The sequence below is a fragment of the Bos taurus genome, chromosome 28 (genome assembly GCF_002263795.3).
Source record: "Bos taurus isolate L1 Dominette 01449 registration number 42190680 breed Hereford chromosome 28, ARS-UCD2.0, whole genome shotgun sequence".
Lineage (NCBI taxonomy): Eukaryota > Metazoa > Chordata > Mammalia > Artiodactyla > Bovidae > Bos > Bos taurus.
Genome location: NC_037355.1, coordinates 14594993 through 14614875, shown reverse-complemented (window position 1 = coordinate 14614875; position 19883 = coordinate 14594993). Strand labels below are relative to the sequence as shown.

At 41.7% G+C, this 19883-nt stretch overlaps 2 long non-coding RNA genes across 3 annotated transcripts in view; one reads left to right on the top strand and one right to left on the bottom strand.

Moving 5' to 3' along the window:
* Window positions 1-19883, top strand: part of LOC101906006 (uncharacterized) — a 475458-nt gene that overhangs the window by 172432 nt on the left and 283143 nt on the right. The window lies entirely within an intron of this gene.
* On the bottom strand, window positions 4744-6661 carry LOC132344164 (uncharacterized). Its single transcript, XR_009493299.1, has 3 exons — window positions 5932-6661; window positions 5700-5828; window positions 4744-5329 (listed from the first exon to the last, which is right to left on the bottom strand). It is a non-coding gene; the product is annotated as an uncharacterized lncRNA (long non-coding RNA).

The window sequence follows — 19883 nt, the reverse complement described above, 5'->3', positions numbered from 1 at the left end:
TCTTGGCTGGGCAGCTACTTCTCAATCAAAATATTCAAGCTCCAGACACTTTTTAAAATTAGCAGAGCATGCCAAGAAGAAACATAAAGATGCCTGTTTTTCTTAAACAGTCTTTATTCAGTTAGGACTCTGATATTTTTATTTGTTGTGATAATTTAATTAGCCAACTAACAGAGACTTCTTGGTACCTCCTCTGTGTCCATGTTGTTTTATATATTAGTCAAAATAGACTTGGCTCTGCTGTGGTCATAAATACCCCCACCCAATCTCAGTGGTTAATATAGTTAATTTCAATATGTAGAACCCTATGTAGCTTGAGTCAAGCTCCTTCATCTTGTATTTAACTTAGTCTGTGGGCCCCTAAGGTTGGCATGGCATTGACCCTAAATACCAGGGAAGCTGGAGAATTTGGGGGAGCACATGAATGATTGGGGAGCCTCAGTGGTCTTTGCTGAATTTTTCCAGGTGCTGAGAAAGAGCATGAGGAAAACAAAGACCAAGTCTTGCCCCTGAGAAGATTTTAACTGTCAGGATGTTGACAGGGAAAGCAGCTGATATTCTCCAAGTATTCTTTCATATCAGATCATTTGCTAGAAATTTTAAAATACTTGAGTTCATTTTTATATTAATGGATTTGTCATTGACCCACTAATTATTGAGCAACTACCAAGGACTGAAATGTCCATAGGATTTCAGAGATGTCTCAGACTCCATACCACCATTCAGTGAGGAAAGAAGGAGGTAAGCAAAAATGCCCAGCCAGTATAATATAATGCAGTAAGTACTGCAATGGGGATACGTTAGTTTCCTAGGGCTGTTATAACAAAGCTGGGTGGCTTTAAAAAACAAATATATTCTCTCACAGTTCTAGAGGCCAGAAGTCTGAGATTAGGATGTCGTCAGAGCTATGTTCCCTCTGATGTTCTGGTAGAATCCTTCCTTCCTTCTTCCTAGGTTCCAATGGTGGCCATCAGTCCTTGGCATTCCTTGACCTGCAGATGAATCCCTCCAATCCCTGCCCCTGTCATCACATAACATTCTCCCTGTGTGTCCGTGTCTTCATATGGAATATTTCTCTTCTTATAAAGACACTGACCATGGGTTGTGTTAGAATAGGGCGCATCCTAATAATCTTCCCTGGCTCAGATGGTAAAGAATCTGCCTGCAGTGCAAGAGATGCAGGTTCCATCCCTGGGTTGGGAAGATCCCCTGGAGAAGGAAATAGCAACCCACTCCAGTATTCTGGCCTGGAGAATTCCATGGACAGAGGAGCCTGGCGGGCTGTAGTCCATGGGTTTGCAAAGAGTTGGACATGACTGAGCAACTAACACTTTCACTTTTTTCTAATGATCTCCTATTTGATTCTATCTATGATGACACTATTTCCTGATAAGGTTATGTTACACGCACTAAAGGTTAACACTTTGTATCTTTTTGGTGGGGAGAGGATATAATTCAGTCTGCCACAAGGGGTAAGCCCAGAATGTTAGAAAAATACAAAGGAGTGACACCTGGGTCAGAGAAATTTCCTAGAAAAGTTTAAGTCCTCTAAAACCAGCAGTAGGCAGTCATGCAAAAATATGAAAGAAAATTATTTTAGGCAGAAGAAACAGCATGATCCCAGGTCCAGCAGCAGTCAAGAGTCTGATAAACTGTACAAGCTGGTCTGGCTGGAGATGAAATTCAAAATGGGAAAGAAGAAATAGATGGGGCTGGAGGGTTGGAAAGAAGCCTGGTCAAGAAAGAGCTTTGAACAAATTGGAATCTTATCCTGAGAGCCAAAAGGTTTAAGCAGAGAATTGATAGTATGATGGACAGCGACTGTAAGAGAATTTAAGAACGATCTTCCTGGTTGTAAAATGGAGCAAAATTGAAAGAGGAAAGGGTGGAGTTATGAAGTTATTAAGATAATTTAGGTAAGAAGGGGTTGGAAGCCCTAAGAATGGTAGCAGGGATGGTGGTGAGAGAAGTGGGTGGGTTTTGGTGATGTTGAGGAAGGAATATTATTCTTTATAATTGTCACTATGTGAGGGAACGATGAGGATAAAAGACAACCCCGGTTTTGGCTAGATGTGGCATGTAATTCAGTGAGACAGGGGATAGAGGAAGAGGAGCAGAGGATGGAGAGCAGGGGAGTTGCTGGGCAGGGGGTGCCTATAAGATGTATCACAGGGAACCCAGGCACTTAGATAGTGATGTCGGTTTCAATCCCTTTGCTCTTGCAACCACATCCTATTACCTCCTAAAGCCACACTAGCAAAATTCTAACTAATGGACAACATAAATACCAGTATGTCATTCAGTACCAAGTATAACAGGAGTTCACTGAAGAGAGAGCTCTAAGATCCAGGAAGAGAGAACAGTCTTAATGAAGGAGACATACTCTCACACTTGGTCTTTGAATAACAGAACTTAGAAAATCAAAGAGAGGTTGGGAAGGCATACCAGCTGGAACATAGCAGGAGAAAAGTTGAAGAGGGAGAAGGGGCCTGACTTCCTGGGATGATAGTTCAATTTGAGAAAAAGTAAGAGGGAAGATTGGATGGGGCAGGTGAAGACAGGTGAGGAGGCCTCAGCATCCAAATAGCAAGCTCTGTGTATTTGCATCTCTCCCAAATGTCACTGCCTGTCTCTCTGAAGAGCACTTCCTGCTCTCCCTAGGAATAAGGAGAACTGTCATACCACAATACTTAATGAATGAATGAATGATTCAATGACTGCTTTAGCCTGGGATCATCAAATCATTTAAGTTTCCTTTTGGTTCTTGAGACAGCATCTTTATTTATAATTTTTATTTTACTGACTTTTTCCAGTGAAGAGATGAGGCTACTTGTTAAGGAAAGAAAGGGTTATTTTACCTTTTTAGTATTGGGAACTTATTTTAATCTCAGAGGAGGTACTATAGACAGAACCTTAGGCCAGAAAAGTCTCGACAGTTTACTTTTTAGCCACTAATGAGCTGTATGACCTTGGTCACTAAGCCTCTCTAGGCTCTGGTTTCTTTATTTGTAAAATAAAACACTAGACCAGGCCATCTCTAAGGCCTTTTCAAGCTCTATTATTTTATGATTCCTTCTTACATTTTATGAGCCATGCTTGATTTATAAGTCTCCCCAAAACACTCAGCTCCAGCTATGCAAGGTCATTATAAACATGTTGAATGTTGACTATTTTCACAATATCAAAATAACCTGATTCTTTTTTAAAAAAAAAGAAAAAAAAAACGATTCTTTATATTCACTTAACCAAATATTCAAGTATTTTTACAGCTGGTCTGTTCTATTCATTTCCTGAATGTTTAGGGGCCAATTCTGTTCAAATTTCATCTAAGTCCTACCCCATCAGACTGGTCCAGAGTGGGTTCCTAGTTCAGTTATCTTTCATAGTACCTGAAGAGGGCTGTTTAACCAGGTACTTGAGAGCAGGGACTCTTCAACTGTCATGTGCAGAAGAATCAACCTGGGTGAACTTGTGAAAATGCAGATTCCTGATCCTCAGTGTCTGATTCTGAAGGCTGGAGATGGCACACAAGTCTCTGCATTTTAACAAGCTCAGGAGGAGTTCTTTGGCAATTATAAAAGCAGAGGTGAGGAGGAGGGTATGTTGAGAAACATTGTCAACACCCAGCTGAATCATGTATCAGTTTTAAACCAGTAGAACTTAATAGTAGGTATGTATGTGCACAGTTATTGGGACTGCAGGTGGCTAGTACTACGATGTGGCTCTGAAATCAGCAAATCACTCTGAGAACAGGTTGGGAAAGCACAGAGCTCTGAGTGGCTACCAGTGTCTGCCACGTTCTGGCTCTATTGTGCTGCTCTGCTTGCTTCACTTGTCGGCTTCTTATCTGGGATCATCAACTTGCCCTGATGCTGCTGCACCAACTGAGAAAAGGTCCGCCTCTCTCTGGAGCATCCAGAACTTCTGGTCCAGGCTCTGTGTCTCAGATGAGAAGCCCATCAATTTCCCAGCTGCTTGCTCTCTGCCCCCATCACAGTGGCTCTGCTGTCACCTTAGCCTGTATAGGGATGCAGCTGAGCTCAGGGATGGGAGGACTCAGGTGAGCAACTCTGAGATGACTCTCTTTTGAGACTAGGGCTGCTGAGCAGGGAGAGATTTTAATCAAGATTCCCAGTGTTATATGAGAACATTCTCTTTGGAGCGGAGAACAGTCTGGAAAAACATTTTACCATTTCAAACAGGCTCAGCTGGATATTTGCCTTTTGACTTTCAATTTATAATAAGTGGGCCTCTGTTTATAGAAGTTTTACAATTTACAATAATAAATTTACAAACAGTGAAATTCTGTTTACATGAACACATTTGGAACTGAATTGACCAGTCTGTTTGCTAGTATATAGTTGCATAACCACAGTACAAACTGGAGTCATAAATCAGTGTGTCCTCCCCTGTATTCTCCATCCTACTTGAAGTGAAAGTGAAAGTCGCTCAGTCATGTCCAACTCTTTGGGACCCCATGGACTGTATAGTCCCTGGAATTCTCCAGGCCAGAATACTGGAGTGGGTAGCCTCTCCCTTCTCCAGGGGATCTTCCCAACCCAGGGATTGAACCCAGGTCTCCTGCACTGCAGGCGGATTCTTTACCAGCTGAACCACAAGGGAAGCCTAAGAATACTGGAGTGGGTAGCCTGTCCCTTCTCCAGCAGATCTTCCCGACCCAGGAATCTGAACTGGAGTCTCCTGCATTGCAGGGAGATTCTTTACCAACTGAGCTATGAGGGAAGCCCTTAGAACAGCCTAAATCAGGTGTCCTTAACCTTTACTCAGCACACTCCTAGGAGGGGTCAGGTGTACTTCTAAAATTCAGTTTACTAGTTTCCACTTCATATATTCTGATTGACTGGGTTTGGGTTGTGGTTCAAGAAGCTGAAACTTTAAACAAATACTCCCCACTGATGGTGATGCTGATGATCACACTTGGTGAAATATTACCCAGGGCTCTCACCCTTCAGGTTTGCAAGTTCTGTGGACATGCCACATACTTCCGTGTCTTAAGGTCTTTATTCAGTTTGCCTCTGTTAAAATGCTCTTTCCATTCTGGTTTAGCCAGGAAAATTTCAATTCACCTTTTGAAGCCCTGCAAAGATGTCATTTCTCCTGTAGGTTTCTCTGAAACTCTCATCTTCTCTACTACCATTCTCTGCTGCCTCACCTGTACTCCTGTTGGCACTTTATAAATATCTTAGCACAGTGTTCTACTGATAGTTCTTCACATGCCTACCTTTATAATGTGTGAGCTTCTGGAATGCAGGGCCCAGTCATCTTTGTTTCCTCAGTGCCCAGCATTGCATCGGATATGTGTTAGGTACTGTAAAACACGTTGATTCTAGTAAACTGATACAGACACAGCCACAGGTGTATGATACACCTGCACAAACTGAAAAACTAGTCAGTTTTTTTTTTTCTTCCAGGTATCATAAAGTTAGACCTTTTGAGATTTCTTAGCAACAAAATGGGACAACAGGAAATGAAATCTTAAAAGTAATCAGGAGGTCCTATCGTTGTGTAGATTATTTTCTCCTCTTTTGCATTATCAAAATGAGTTCTAAAATCAATATTTTCTCTATTGTGTATGTTGCCTTATGAGGGAGCAATTGCTTCTGGGGATGCACAATAAAGAAAACCTGAGGCAGAGGAGGGGGATTTTAGTGACACGACCTGAGAACTGATTTCCTCACCAAGACAGCTTCTTTTTATCTCCAGCAAGGAGGCCATTTTCTGCCTTGTCTTTGTCTGTTGCGAGCTTTCTTGGAAGCAGCGGCTCCATGGGAACAAGCATTGCTGTCACATGTCAGGCATTTAGGCATCTATTAAAGGGAGATGAAAAGAATATTAGATATGGCAGGGCAGAGTAGAAGTAATGGACAAGAGTGCAGAGGACAGGATTTTGATCGGGAATAGATAACTTACTAGTGGGAGTAATATATGGCTGGAGGGGGTTGCAGTGGCCTCCATTATCAGTTCTCTTAAGATTCAATTATCAAAGGACCTGCTGCTGTCCCTCCTTTACTCCAGTCAGCTGCAAAGATCTCAGTGCGAGGAGCGCCAAGCAGAGAGCTTTCCAACCTGAGAGTGACACAGAATTTGAAAAATTTCAGGTTAATTCTGTAGTCTTCTTCCCTCCTGTATCCCCTTAAGAGTCTGAAACTCAGCTTGATTTTTAGCCCAGAATATCTGAATCTCTCCTCCAGCAAGTATTTTTATAAGATATTTACATCTATTACATCCCTCTTCACAACGATGTTTACAGCAGCCAGTCACGGTAAGAAGTCTGCTCTGTAGATGAAGAATCAAAGGTACAGTAATTTTCCCAAGATCTCTCAATGATGACAGAACTAGACTGAGTGAAATCTCCCCTCTTCTAGCCATGTTTAGAAGGCAGGCTTGAAATGTGCAGAGGTGGAGGCCTATTATTTTCTCTTCCCAGAGGGAAAGCATGAAAGAATAATAAGAGTAAGAAACTAAATATCTGCTCAGTCATTTCAAAGATTATGGCCCAATACTCACTAGGCTGTTGATGGCAGATCTGTGAACTCTGAAGTCAGGAAAAGGGGCTTTAATCAGAAAGTAATGACAAACCCAGTCTGGGAAGAATCAATAGATTATTACGTGAGTCATTGAGCTTTGTCATGAGCACCAGACTTTCACAGCAAGCACCTCATTGCCACCATACAGCATTATAAACAGGGCTTCTTGTTCTCCAGATCATAGGAATTAAAGCTATTACCATGTTAGGCAGAAGTTGTTTTTAAAAGAATTTGTTTATCACCTGTCTCCAGCTATTGCATGCAAAGAACAAAGGCTGGCATTCTCTTCCACAACTCTGAGTGTGGACTGTCTGGCACCAATTAACATTTCTCCAAACTTCTGGTTCAGTTCAGTTCAGTCGCTCGGTTGTGTCTGACTCTTTGCAACCCCATGAATCGTGGCACGCCAGGCATCCCTGTCCATTACAAACTCCCGGAGTTCACCCAGACTCATGTGCATCGAGTCGGTGATGCCATCCAGCCATCTCATCCTCTGTCGTCCCCTTCTCCTCCTGCCCCCAATCCCTCCCAACATCAGGGTCTTTTCCAATGAGTCAACTCTTCACATGAGGTGGCCAAAATATTGGAGTTTCAGCCTCAGCATCAGTCCTTCAAATGAACACCCAGGACTGGTCTCCTTTAGGATGGACAGGTTGGATCTACTTGCAGCCCAAGGGACTTGCAAGAGTCTTCTCCAGCACCACAGTTCAAAAGCATCAATTCTTTGGCTCTCAGCTTTCTTCACAGTCCAACTCTCACATCCATACATGACCACTGGAAAAACCATAGCCTTGACTAGATGGACCTTTGTTGGCAAAGTAATGTCTCTGCTTTTGAATATGCTGTCTAGGTTGGTCATAACTTTCCTTCCAAGGAGTAAGCATCTTTTAATTTCATGGCTGCAGTCACCATCTACAGTGATTTTGGAGCCCAAAAAATAAAGTCTGATACTGTTTCCACTGTTTCCCCATCTATTTTCCAAGAAGTGATGGGACCAGATGCCATGATCTTCGTTTTCTGAATGTTGAGCTTTAAGCCAACTTTTTCACTCTCCTCTTTCACTTTGATCAAGAGGCTTTTGAGTTCCTCTTCACTTTCTGCCATAAGGGTGGTGTCATCTGCATATCTGAGGTTACTGATATTTCTCCTGGCAATCTTGATTCCAGCTTGTGCTTCTTCCAGCCCAGAGTTTCTCATGATGTATTCTGTTTATAAGTTAAATAAGCAGGGTGACAATATACAGCCTTGACATACTCCTTTTCCTATTTGAAACCAGTCTGTTGTTCTATGTCCAGTTCTAACTGTTGCTTCCTGACCTTCATACAGATTTCTCAAGAGGCAGGTGAGGTGTCTGGTATTCCCATCTCTTTCAGAATTTTCCACAGTTTATTATGATCCACACAGTCAAAGGCTTTGGCATAGTCAATAAAGCAGAAATCGATGTTTTTCTGGAACTCTCTTGCTTTTTCGATGATCCAGTGGATGTTGGCAATTTGATCTCTGATTCTTCTGCCTTTTCTAAAAGCAGCTTGAACATCTGGAAGTTCACGGTTCAGGTATTGCTGAAGCCTGGCTTGGAGAATTTTGAGCATTACTTTATTGCGTGTGAGATGAGTGCAATTGTGTGATAGTTTGAGCCTTCTTTGGCATTGCCTTTCTTTGGGATTGGAATGAAAACTGACCTTTTCCAGTCCTGTGGCCACTGCTGAGTTTTCCAAATTTGCTGGTATACTGAGTGTAGCACTTTCACTTCTGGTAGGAACTGGTATTAGACTACTAACCTCTGAGCCATTTGGGGATTACATGGTGGTAGGTGGAAAATGATACTTTGTTAAAAAAAAAAAAAATCAGTAACCATTTATAAAGCCTAAACTGCATCAGATAGTAGTATTTCTTTTGATGGAACTGTATGGGTATATACGAGTACCAGACTAATGATAATCTATTTAGACTTTAGCAAAGCCCTTGACACTGTTTTGGGATGAAGATGACATACATAGGTGGATAATGTGGTCGAAAGTGACGTATTAACTAACTAACTGATTTCTAAAAAGACCTAGGTTACCATCAGTGCTGCTGCCTATTACGTTTCTCCTTTAAAAAAATAACTTTGTTAGGCATAATTTACATATCAGATAATTCACTACATCAAGTGTACAAATACAGTGGTTTCTTAGTACATTTCTCAAGTTGAGCAACAATCACCATAAATCAATTTTAGAGCATCCCTATCACCCCAGTAAATTGCTCACACCATTTTATGGATTAATTCCCCTCCACCATTCCCCATCCCCATCCCACCCCAGGCAATTACTAAACCTACTTCCTATCTCTATAGATTTGCCTTTTCTGGACATTTCATATAAATGGGATCGTGCAATATGTGGTCTCTTGTGTCTGTGAAGTCTCTCACCAGCATAATGTCTTTGAAGTGCCTTAACATTATGGGATATATCATCAATCTGTTTCTTATTATGTCTCAATAGTATTCCATTGTGAGGCTTCCCAGGTGGCTCAGTGATAAAGCATTTGCCTCCCAATGCAGAAGATGTAGGAGACTCTGGTTCAATCTGTAGGTCAGGAAGATCCCCTGGAGAAGGAGATGGCAACCCACTCCTGTATTCTTGCTCGGGAAACCCCACGGCAGAGGACCCTGCCGGGCTGCAGTCCATGCGGTCACAAAGAGTCAGACACAACAGCATATATGCACGTGAGGATGTATATATTATATAACTACAACTATACATATAGCCAAAAAGTTCATTCAGATTTTTCCACAAGATGTTATCAGAAGAACAATATATGCAGATGACACCACCCTTATGGCAGAAAGTGAAGAGGAACTAAAAAGCCTCTTGATGAAGGTGAAAGTGGAGAGTGAAAAAGTTGGCTTAAAGCTCAACATTCAGAAAATGAAGATCATGGCATCTGGTCCCATCACTTCATGGGAAATAGATGGGGAAACAGTGGAAACAGTGTCAGACTTTATTTTTTTTGGTTCCAAAATCACTGCAGATGTTGACTGCAGCCATGAAATTAAAAGATGCTTACTCCTTGGAAGGAAAGTTATGACCAACCTAGCATATTCATAGCAGAGACATTACTTTGCCAACAAAGGTTCGTTCATCTAGTCAAGGCTATGGTTTATCCAGTGGTCATGTATGGATGTGAGAGTTGGACTGTGAAGAAGGCTGAGCACTGAAGAATTGATGCTTTTGAACTGTGGTGTTGGAGAAGACTCTTGCAAGTCCCTTGGACTGCAAGGAGATCCAACCAGTCCATTCTGAAGGAGATCATCCCTGGGATTTCTTTGGAAAGAATGATGCTAAAGCTGAAACTCCAGTACTTTGGCCACCTCATGCGAAGAGCTGACTCATTGGAAAAGACTCTGATGCTGGGAGGGATTGGGGGCAGGAGGAGAAGGGGATGACAGAGGATGAGATGGCTGGATGGCATCACTGACTTGATGGACGTGAGTCTGAGTGAACTCCGGGAGTTGGTGATGGACAGGGAGGCCTGGCGTGCTGCGATTCATGGGGTCGCAAAGAGTCGGACACGACTGAGCGACTGATCTGATCTGATCTGACTCATCAATTGATGGATCTGCATGTTGTTTCCAATTTGGAGCTCTTTATGAATAATGTTAAAAAACTACCATGTAAGTCTTTGTGCAGATTTATGTTTTCATTTCTCTTGAGTATATAACTAGGAGTGAAATTGCTTTTCTTGAGTTTCTCATCATCTCCTTTACCATGGAATTCCTTTAACATGATGGGTCACTCTGTGTGCCATCTGACTCCTCCTTTTGAAAGTCAAAGTGAAAAAGAAGGGTGGATCAGGTAGCCAAGAGATATTTGGGGGCTGAATTCCCCTAAGGTGCTAGAAATAAATTTTCCCTGAGGGAAAGAACAGCCAGAAACATATAAAACATTTTATCATAAAATTGAATACGAAAGCAGTTATGTCGTATTATGGCAACATTTGTTGTTCCTCATGTTGTCTCATTTGTTTTTGTAGTCCACACTGGGATCACTCATTTACCTTTAACAAAAGTTCCCAACATTAAGGCATAAATGCAAACTCCTTAGCTTGCTTTTAAAGGTCCTAAGATGTAATTTCAGTACCCCACTCAGTCAGGACCTAGTCAGAAAACAGTCCTTGCCAGGTAGTTCAAAAGAGGAAAATTTATATAGAAAATTTTACACAGATGTTGAAAGAACTAAAAGGCCATATTAGCACACACATATAGATAGAAGCTGCCACATCCCTAGGGCTGGAGGGACAGTGGAAAGAAAGGTGGTATTAGAGTCAAGGGGTACCTGTGCATTCTTGTCCCCAGCAGGCGGCACTGGAATGATGGTACTTGGATTAGGAGCCACCACTTATAGCTTTATTTTTCCCCAGAATTGAAAATCATTGTCAACATGAGGGAATTAATTCTTAGATTTTGGGGCAAAGCAGAAGGAACAATAGGGTTTTCTTTGTGAAAATGAATGTTTATTTACGATAGCAAGTACCTCAATAAAATGTGGTATCTTGATGCTTTGTCATTAAATGATAACATTGGTTAATTTAATAATTTCCATAGATTTGCTTTCTCTGCCTTGAAACAACAGACTATTCTACTAGCTGAAAAGTCAAATTAGGAGACATTCATATCATTCCTTTCAGTTCCTTTGTGTCTTCACTTTCATGCAACTGGACAGATTAATTTTACGCATTGTTACCATGTTTCCCTACCCAGATATCAGAACAGCAGTCTAACAGAAACTAGTGTGCTCACAATGGAGACAATGGGAAAGAATGTTGAAAATCAGAACTGCCCTGGAAAATGCAAAACGTATGCTTTCCTGTATCTGGAATTCTGTGATTTTCTTATCCTCAGTTATATCTCTCAGCTGTTCCAAGCTGCCTCCCCTGCCACCCCACCCCACCCGCAGCACACCAGCAGTTAGGTGTAGCTTAATTAATTTAAATACAATATTGGGGATTGCTCTGCAACTACTACCATCCAATTTACTAACATGGTTCCAATACAAATTGCTTTGATGATGTAAGCTTTGGAATTATAGAATTTTCTGTAAATTATTTTCTAAAGTACTTATAAATCTGGTCAGATTTAAAGGATTTTCCTTCTTCCATTCCCTTACCTCCCATTAGTTTATCCACCTGCACACTCTATAAGTATCCAGAAAGTGTGTTAGGCCCTAAGTACAAAGATAAATAGAGCTCAGTATATCCCATGAGCTAGAGGAAGAGAGACAGTAAAACACATAAATGATTATGAGTCCTAAGAACTACAGTAATATGAACAATATTAGTCATGGTGACCCACAGGATGAAGAAACTGCCTGAGGAAGGATAATACTGCAGGAATGTCTCTACAAGGAAGTGACATCAGAATGGAATCTTCAAAGTTCAATAGGAGTTTGCTAAACAGATGAGACAGTGCAGAGGGAAACATAATGGCTAGACCAGAAGCTGAAATTCGTTCAGAACAACAGAGAGGACAGCATGAAACTGCAAAGATAGACCCAGAGGAGAACCAAGCATGCTTGTGAGGAACATTCTGTAGAGTAAGGAGCCACTGAAGCATCTTCTGTAGCAGAATTGCAGAGGACGTCTGGTGATTGCAGCCGTGAAATTAACAGACGCTTACTCCTTGGAAGGAAAGTTATGACCAACCTAGATAGCATATTCAAAAGCAAAGACATTACTTTGCCAACAAAGGTCCATCTAGTCAAGGCTATGGTTTTTCCTGTGGTCATGTATGGATGTGAGAGTTGGACTGTGAAGAAGGCTAAGCACCGAAGAATTGATGCTTTTGAACTGTGGTGTTGGAGAAGACTCTTGAGGGTCCCTTGGACTGCAAGGAGATCCAACCAGTCCATTCTGAAGGAGATCATCCCTGGGATTTCTTTGGAAGGAATGATGCTAAAGCTGAAACTCCAATACTTTGGCCACCTCATGCAAAGAGTTGACTCATTGGAAAAGACTCTGATGCTGGGAGGGATTGGGGGCAGGAGGAGAAGGGGATGACAGAGGATGAGATGGCTGGATGGCATCACTGACTCGATGGACGTGAGTCTGAGTGAACTCCGGGAGTTGGTGATGGACAGGGAGGCCTGGCGTGCTGCGATTCATGGGGTCGCGAAGAGTGGGACACGACTGAGCGACTGAACTGAACTGAACTCTGGTGTTCATCCAGCACTACCCCACTCCTGGGAACTACTTTCACAAGTCCTCGGAATGAGAGCACCCATCATCTCCCAAGAGTTCATGACCCCGCCTCCTTGGCCCGAGTGATTGGTCTAGAGGTGAACTGACCGCAATACACCAATCACAAGATCTCGGCTCCCCTGCCTGACTGATCGGCCAGGGTTTAGGTGCATTGTAACACAGGCGGGCTCAGAGGAGGTTTCTTTTCTTGTTCCTGAGAAAGCTTGGAACACAGGGTTGTACTGCCAGAGGATATTCTCCTACCTGGTACAGAAAGTCATTTCTAACTAAAATAGTGAATATTCAGTTTTGGGCACACACAGAGAAGCAAAAACATGAGCCTCTGAGAGAAGGAGAATTGTGACAGCTTTTAATAACCTTCTAAACTGGGAGGCCTCCAAAGCTACCTTGTTTCCCCCTTCCTAAAACTTAGTTCTTTGGGGATTTTTTTTACTGTGTCATCCACCACCCAAACCCTTTCCAAGTCTTATAATTGCTTGAGCTACTTTGAATTCATTTTGGCAGGGGCACCCAGATTCACTGACCAGTCTTATGGTTCTGATTCACCCTCCACCTGAAATGCCTACAGCTCCTCACCCTGCATGGAAAGAGGGGCATTACCTAAAGCCCCATATGTCTTAATAAATCCATTTTCAAAAGTTTCATGACAAAAGAATACTTAGCAAAAAATGTCATTCTTGGAAAGAGAATCCTGACAACAAACAGCAACAGCTATTGTAAGGATTCTTAAGGATCATGTCCTTAAGCTACTAAACCAATTACACAAGAAGCAAATAAGAGTACAATTGTAATTCTAAAACAACAAGTACAATTGTAATTCTAAAACAACAACAGGGACAAAGGGTTAAAAAATTAAAATTAAACTTAAAATACATTTTGATAGAGGGAAAAAATATTCTTGTTTTCTCAAGAAACACCGATCAATACAGAGATAAGTATTCAGAATATATATTAAGATGTCAAGTCAAAGTACATTCTTTGCCTATGCTAAAGACCAATTGCTTGGAAAAGTGCTCTGGAACTAAACTTGGCTTCTGTTCCTTTAAGAAAGAAATAGATGGTCTCTGTCAACGTTAGGGGTCAGGTTGGAAAGGCCTTTGCAAGCAAAGTGCTGAGTTATCCAACTGAGCTGACCGGAGCCTGGCTGTCTCGAGCCCTAGGCAGATAACACACCAGAGCATTGGCCTCAGATTCTCAAGGGCAAACCCCAAAGAGACCACATTCCTGTAACCTGGCCTGAGTGTTCCCACAGCACAGAAACGAGACTGTCTCTGACTTGCCAAAATCCATCTGAAAAGGCACACCCCACTGGCGGCAGCCTCTTCTCTCAAGAATTCTGGGAGAATATCCAGACAGAAGCACTTTATGTGGGGCAAAGAGCCATTGCTTTAGCATCCTGTTTCCTCTCCTGGCAGACAGACATTTTTCTTTTTGTCTGTTGTAGAAACTAGAACTGGATCATGTGCCTAGGATACCTAAAAGATAGAAATCAGTGACTGAGGTAAAAACTGCAAAGAAAGTTATTGGAGGGGCAGAGAAAGAGGAAGGAAGGTGAAGGTGACTTTATCTGAGATAGGCAGATCCCATGAGTCGAGCTAATGCCTTCAAGGGGCTTCTATGGGGAGGCTGAGATAGATCCAGCTACTCAAGGGATTTCCACTGGCACAGGAAAGCAGGCCATGTAAAATATTGGCACTACCTGCATGTATAGTGTGAGTCTCCTGTCTTTACCTGAGGATGAAATGGTTATCTTTTTGCTGGCAAGGGAGCACTGAACTACAGTTGAAATGAAAGCCAGTTCTTGCTGGTTGGCTGTTTGAAAGCCCTTCCTCCTCAGGCTTGGAGCATTCTGGGATCTCTCAGAGATGCCCCAGATCTGACCACTATTAATCCAGCTACAAAGCTTTTATTTATTAAAAATAGTTTTGTTATTATTTTTCTAGTTTTACTTACTCCTTGGAGGAAAAAAAATCAAGGAGCTATAGAAAAGTAGAGTGTCAAAAGTAAAAATAACTCAAAGCCTATAAACCAAGTAAACATTTTGACAAATAATCCTTCCATTCCTTTCTCCTTCCTGCCTTTCTCACATATTTGTTGAACACCTACTGTGTGACAGGCATTAGAGAGAATAGTGTCTCTGTCCTCATGCCTTAGAGTCTAATGTTCCTTGAAGATCTCCACCTCTCTGTGTGTAAACACACACATAGAGTTATACATATATATGTGTGTGTGTATGTGTTAGTTGCTCAGTCGTGTCTGACTCTTTGCCACCCCATGGACCGTAGTCCATCAGGCTCCTCTGTCCATGGAATCTTCCAGTCAAGAATACTGAAGTGGGTTGCCATTTCCTTCTCCAGTACATCTTGCCTACCTAGGGATTGAACCCAGGTCTCCTGCATTACAGGCAGATTCTTTACTGTCTAATCACCAAGGGAGCCCATATGTAATTTTAATAATTATACACAAATTGCTTTAAAATCAGCCTGTAATCTACTTATTTCTCCATTGAATAATAAGCCTTAAACATTCCATCAATATAGATCACCACCTCCGTGGCTCCAAAATGAGATTGCTTAGTAAATGAACGTTTTACATTTTGGTACAAAGTGCCACACTCTTCTCTATAAAAGTGAAAGTGTCAGTCACTCAGTTGTCTCCGACTCTGCAACACCACGGATTTTAGACCACCAGGCTCCTCTGTCAATGGGATTCTCCAGACAAGAATACTGGAGTGGGTTAAAATTCCCTTCTAAACATCATAAAAAAGAAAGTATGAAAGAAAAGATGGATAAATTTGATTACATGGTAAAAAAAAGCAAAACATGAATGCAAAAAAAATCAGGATAAATATGATTGACGGACAATGGTAAACTGAGAGTCGGGCACTAAGTTTTCTCAACGTGGTTGTTGCTTTCTATAATTGATCAGGATTCTCTATTAAGGCTGTACCAATTATAGCAGGCAACAGCTATGTTGAGAAAGCTTAGTGCCCCACTCTGTTTAACATTATCTTTCAATCATATTTATACTGATTTTTTTTTCATTCCTGTTTTGCCTTTTCCCCCATGTAATCAAATTTATCCATCTTTTCTTTCATAGTTTCTTTTTTATGATGTTTAGAAAGGCTTTCCCTATGATCAAATTATCCTAAAAGGTAATTTCTTTTAACATTCTTCTCTTTTTTATGTTTAAACCTTTGATCCATCTGGAATTAAGTATGCTTTACATAAGGCTACAGATTTACTCTTTCCTAAATATACTTAAGAATTATTTCAAAGGGCTTTTTTTATGTATAGGCTGCAAGCTTCATGGTGTAATTTTGTTTTTCTTCCATATGCACACTAATGCTAGAAATGCCATCATTAGAGACTATTTTTTTCAGCCGCCATTAAAATATAAACATCCTATGAAGGAGAAATACCTCAAGGTGTAGCAACCATTTCTTTGATTTAGTGTAAACGGAAACTTTTCTAAGAACAGAACAGAACATATGAGATGGATTTTGTAGTGAGAAAGTGGAAGATATAGCATTTCTCGAGGAAAAGAGACTAAGAAGAAAAATTGGCATTGTTAGAGTGTGGAGCTAGTAGCAGAATATGAGAAGTAATGAAGCCAAATGGGATGACAAAAAAGCCAGACACTGGGTCTTACATGCTGTTTCCAGAGGCTTAGGCTTTTTTGAAGGCTTCCCAGGTGGTGCTTCTTCCAGTTAGGTAAAGAACCTAACTGCCATTGTAAGGGGGAAGTAAGAGACGTGAGTTCAGTCCCTCAGTTGGGAAGATCCCCTGGAGGAGGGCATGGCAACCCACTCCAGTATTTTTGCCTGGAGAATCCCATAGACAGAGGAGCCTGGCAGGCTACAGTCCATGGGGTCGGAAAGAGTCAGACACAACTGAAGTGACTTTGCATGCACGGAGACTATGTTTTAGAGGAGGTGGGGAGTCGTGGAAATGGTTAAACATGGTGGAAATATAACTGATTCTGGTTTGAAGTAGATTATTCAGATGGCTTTATGGATAATTTAGTTGGGAACTAAGAGAAGGGAAACCACTTACGAAGCCATAGAGGTAAACAAATTGAGAAGGAATTGAGCTCTGAATTAAGATTTTGAAAATTAATTGATAGCAGTGAGCTGAAGGACTTGAGAAATATTTATGTGGTAAAATTAGCATGTGAGGAGAGGGAAGGAGAGAGGCATGGATGAGACCCAGATTTCTAGTTTGTGGTTGGGATGGTGGCACCAGTCTATGAAACAGAACTTGAAAAATGATTAGTGATTAGTCTTCAGGAAAATGAAGATTAAATGCACACCCACCAGAATGGCCAAAATGAAGAAAAATATGATAAACCATACTGACTGTTGATGAGGATGGGAAAATTGGAACTTTTATATGCTGTTTGTAGTAGTACAAATCAGCATAATCCTTTGGAAATGTGTTTGGAAAAATCCAAGGTTAGATCAAACTTAAAACCTTGAGCCAGAAATCCCACTTCTAGATATACACTTAACAGAAATGTATAATATGTTCACCAAAAATCACATACCTCAATTTTATAGCTTCACTAATGATAATAGTCCTAAACCTGAAACAATAAAAATGTCCAGCAGTAGTAGAATGTGAAAATAAATTGTAGTTTATTAATATAATAGAGTCCAAGTCCCTTGGACAGCAAGGAAATCAAACCAGTAAATCTTAAGGGAAATCAACCCTGAATACTCATTGGAAGGACTGATGCTAAAGCTGAAGTTCCAGTATTTTGGTCATCTGATGCAAGCAGATGACTCATTGGAAAAGTCCCTGATGCTGGGAAAGATTGAGGGAAGAAGGAGAAGAGGGTGGCAGAGGATGAGATGGCTGGATGGCATGACCTATGCAATGGACATGAACTTGGGCAAACTTCGGAAGATGGTGAGGGACAGGGAGGCCTGGTGTGCCACAGTCCATGGGGTCGCAAAGAGTCAGACATGACTGGGCGACTGAACAACAACAGCAACATAAAGAGTTTCATGTAACTATGAGAATAAACATGCTACAGCTACATACAACAACATGGATGAGTCTCATAAACATACTGTTTAGTTAAAGACGCAAAGCACAAAAGGAATGTACTCTTTGATTTTATTTATGTAATGTTGAAAAACAAGCAAATCAATCTATGGTCTAAGAGGTCAGGATAGTGATACTTTTAAAATGGGGAAGATAGTGATTAAAAGGGGTTGAGGCGGGGGCTACTGGCTGCTGGTTATCTATTGGCCATTTTAAAAAATTTATTTATCTTATATTTTGGCTGTGATGAGCCTTTATTGCTCCATGAAGGCCTTCTCTAGTTGCAGCAAGTGACGGCTACGCTTTGTTACAGTGCATGGGATTCTCACTACGAGCAAAGCTAGTGGAGGTGATGGAATTCCAGTTGAGCTATTTCAAATCCTGAAAGATGATGCTGTGAAAGTGCTGCACTCAATATGCCAGCAAATGTGGAAAACTCAGCAGTGGCCACAGGACTGGAAAAGGTCAGTTTTCATTCCAATCCCAAAGAAAGGCAATGCCAAAGAATGCTCAAACTACTGCACAATTGCACTCATCTCACACGCTAGTAAAGTAATGCTCAAAATTCTCCAAGCCAGGATTCAGCAATATGTGAACCGTGAACTTCCAGATGTTCAAGCTGGTTTTAGAAAAGGCAGAGGAACCAGAAATCAAGTTGCCAACATCCGCTGGATCATCGAAAAAGCAAGAGAGTTCCAGAAAAACATCGATTTCTGCTTTATTGACTATGCCAAAGCCTTTGACTGTGTGGATCACATTAAACTGTGGAAAATTCTGAAAGAGATGGGAATACAAGACCACCTGACCTGCCTCTTGTATGCAGGTCAGGAAGCAACAGTTAGAACTGGACATGGAACAACAGACTGGTTCCAAATAGGAAAAGAAGTACGTCAAGGCTGTATATTGTCACCCTGCTTATTTAACTTATAATGCAGAGTACATCATGATAAATGCTGGACTGGAAGAAGCCCAAGCTGGAATCAAGATTGCTGGGAGAAATATCAATAACCTCACATATGCAGATGACACCACCCTTATGGCAGAAAGTGAAGAGGAACTAAAAAGCCTCTTGATGAAAGTGGAAGTGGAGAATGAAAAAGTTGGCTTAAAGCTCAACATTCAGAAAACAAAGATCATGGCATCCGGTCCCATCACTTCATGGGAAATAGATGGGGAAACGGTGGAAACAGTGTCAGACTTTAATTTTGGGGGCTCCAAAATCACTGCAGATGGTGATTGCAGCCATGAAATTAAAAGACGCTTACTCCTTGGAAGGAAAGTTATGACCAACCTAGATAGTATATTCAAAAGCAGAGACATTACTTTGCCAACAAAGGTTCATTCATCTAGTCAAGGCTATGGTTTTTTCCTCTGGTCATGTATGGATGTGAGAGTTGGACTGTGAAGAAGGCTGAGCGCCGAAGAATTGATGCTTTTGAACTGTGGTGTTGGAGAAGACTCTTGAGAGTCCCTTGGAATGCAAGGAGATCCAACCAGTCCATTCTGAAGGAGATCAGCCCTGGGATTTCTTTGGAGGGAATGATGCTGAAGCTGAAACTCCAGTACTTTGGCCACCTCATGGGAAGAGTTGACTCATTGGAAGGACTCTGAGGCTGGGAGGGATTGGGGGCAGGAGGAGAAGGGGATGACAGAGGATGAGATGGCTGGATGGCATCACTGACTTGATGGACGTGAGTCTGAGTGAACTCCGGGAGTTGGTGTCGGACAGGGAGGCCTGGCGTGCTGCGATTCATGGGATCGCGAAGAGTGGGACACGACTGAGCGACTGAACTGAACTGAACTGATGGGATTCTCATTGTGATGGCTTCTGTTTTTACAGAGCACAGGCTGTAGGCTCCCAGACTTCAGTAGTTGCAGGGCGTAGACTCAGTCATGGTGCACAGGCCTAACTACTCTGCAGCATGCAGGATCCTCCTGCACCAGGGAGAGATCCAGTGTCCCCTGTACTGCAAGGCAGACTGTCAACCATTGGACCCCCAGGGAAGCCCTGGCCTATGTTTAAATTTTTATGTATTTTTGGGTGCAC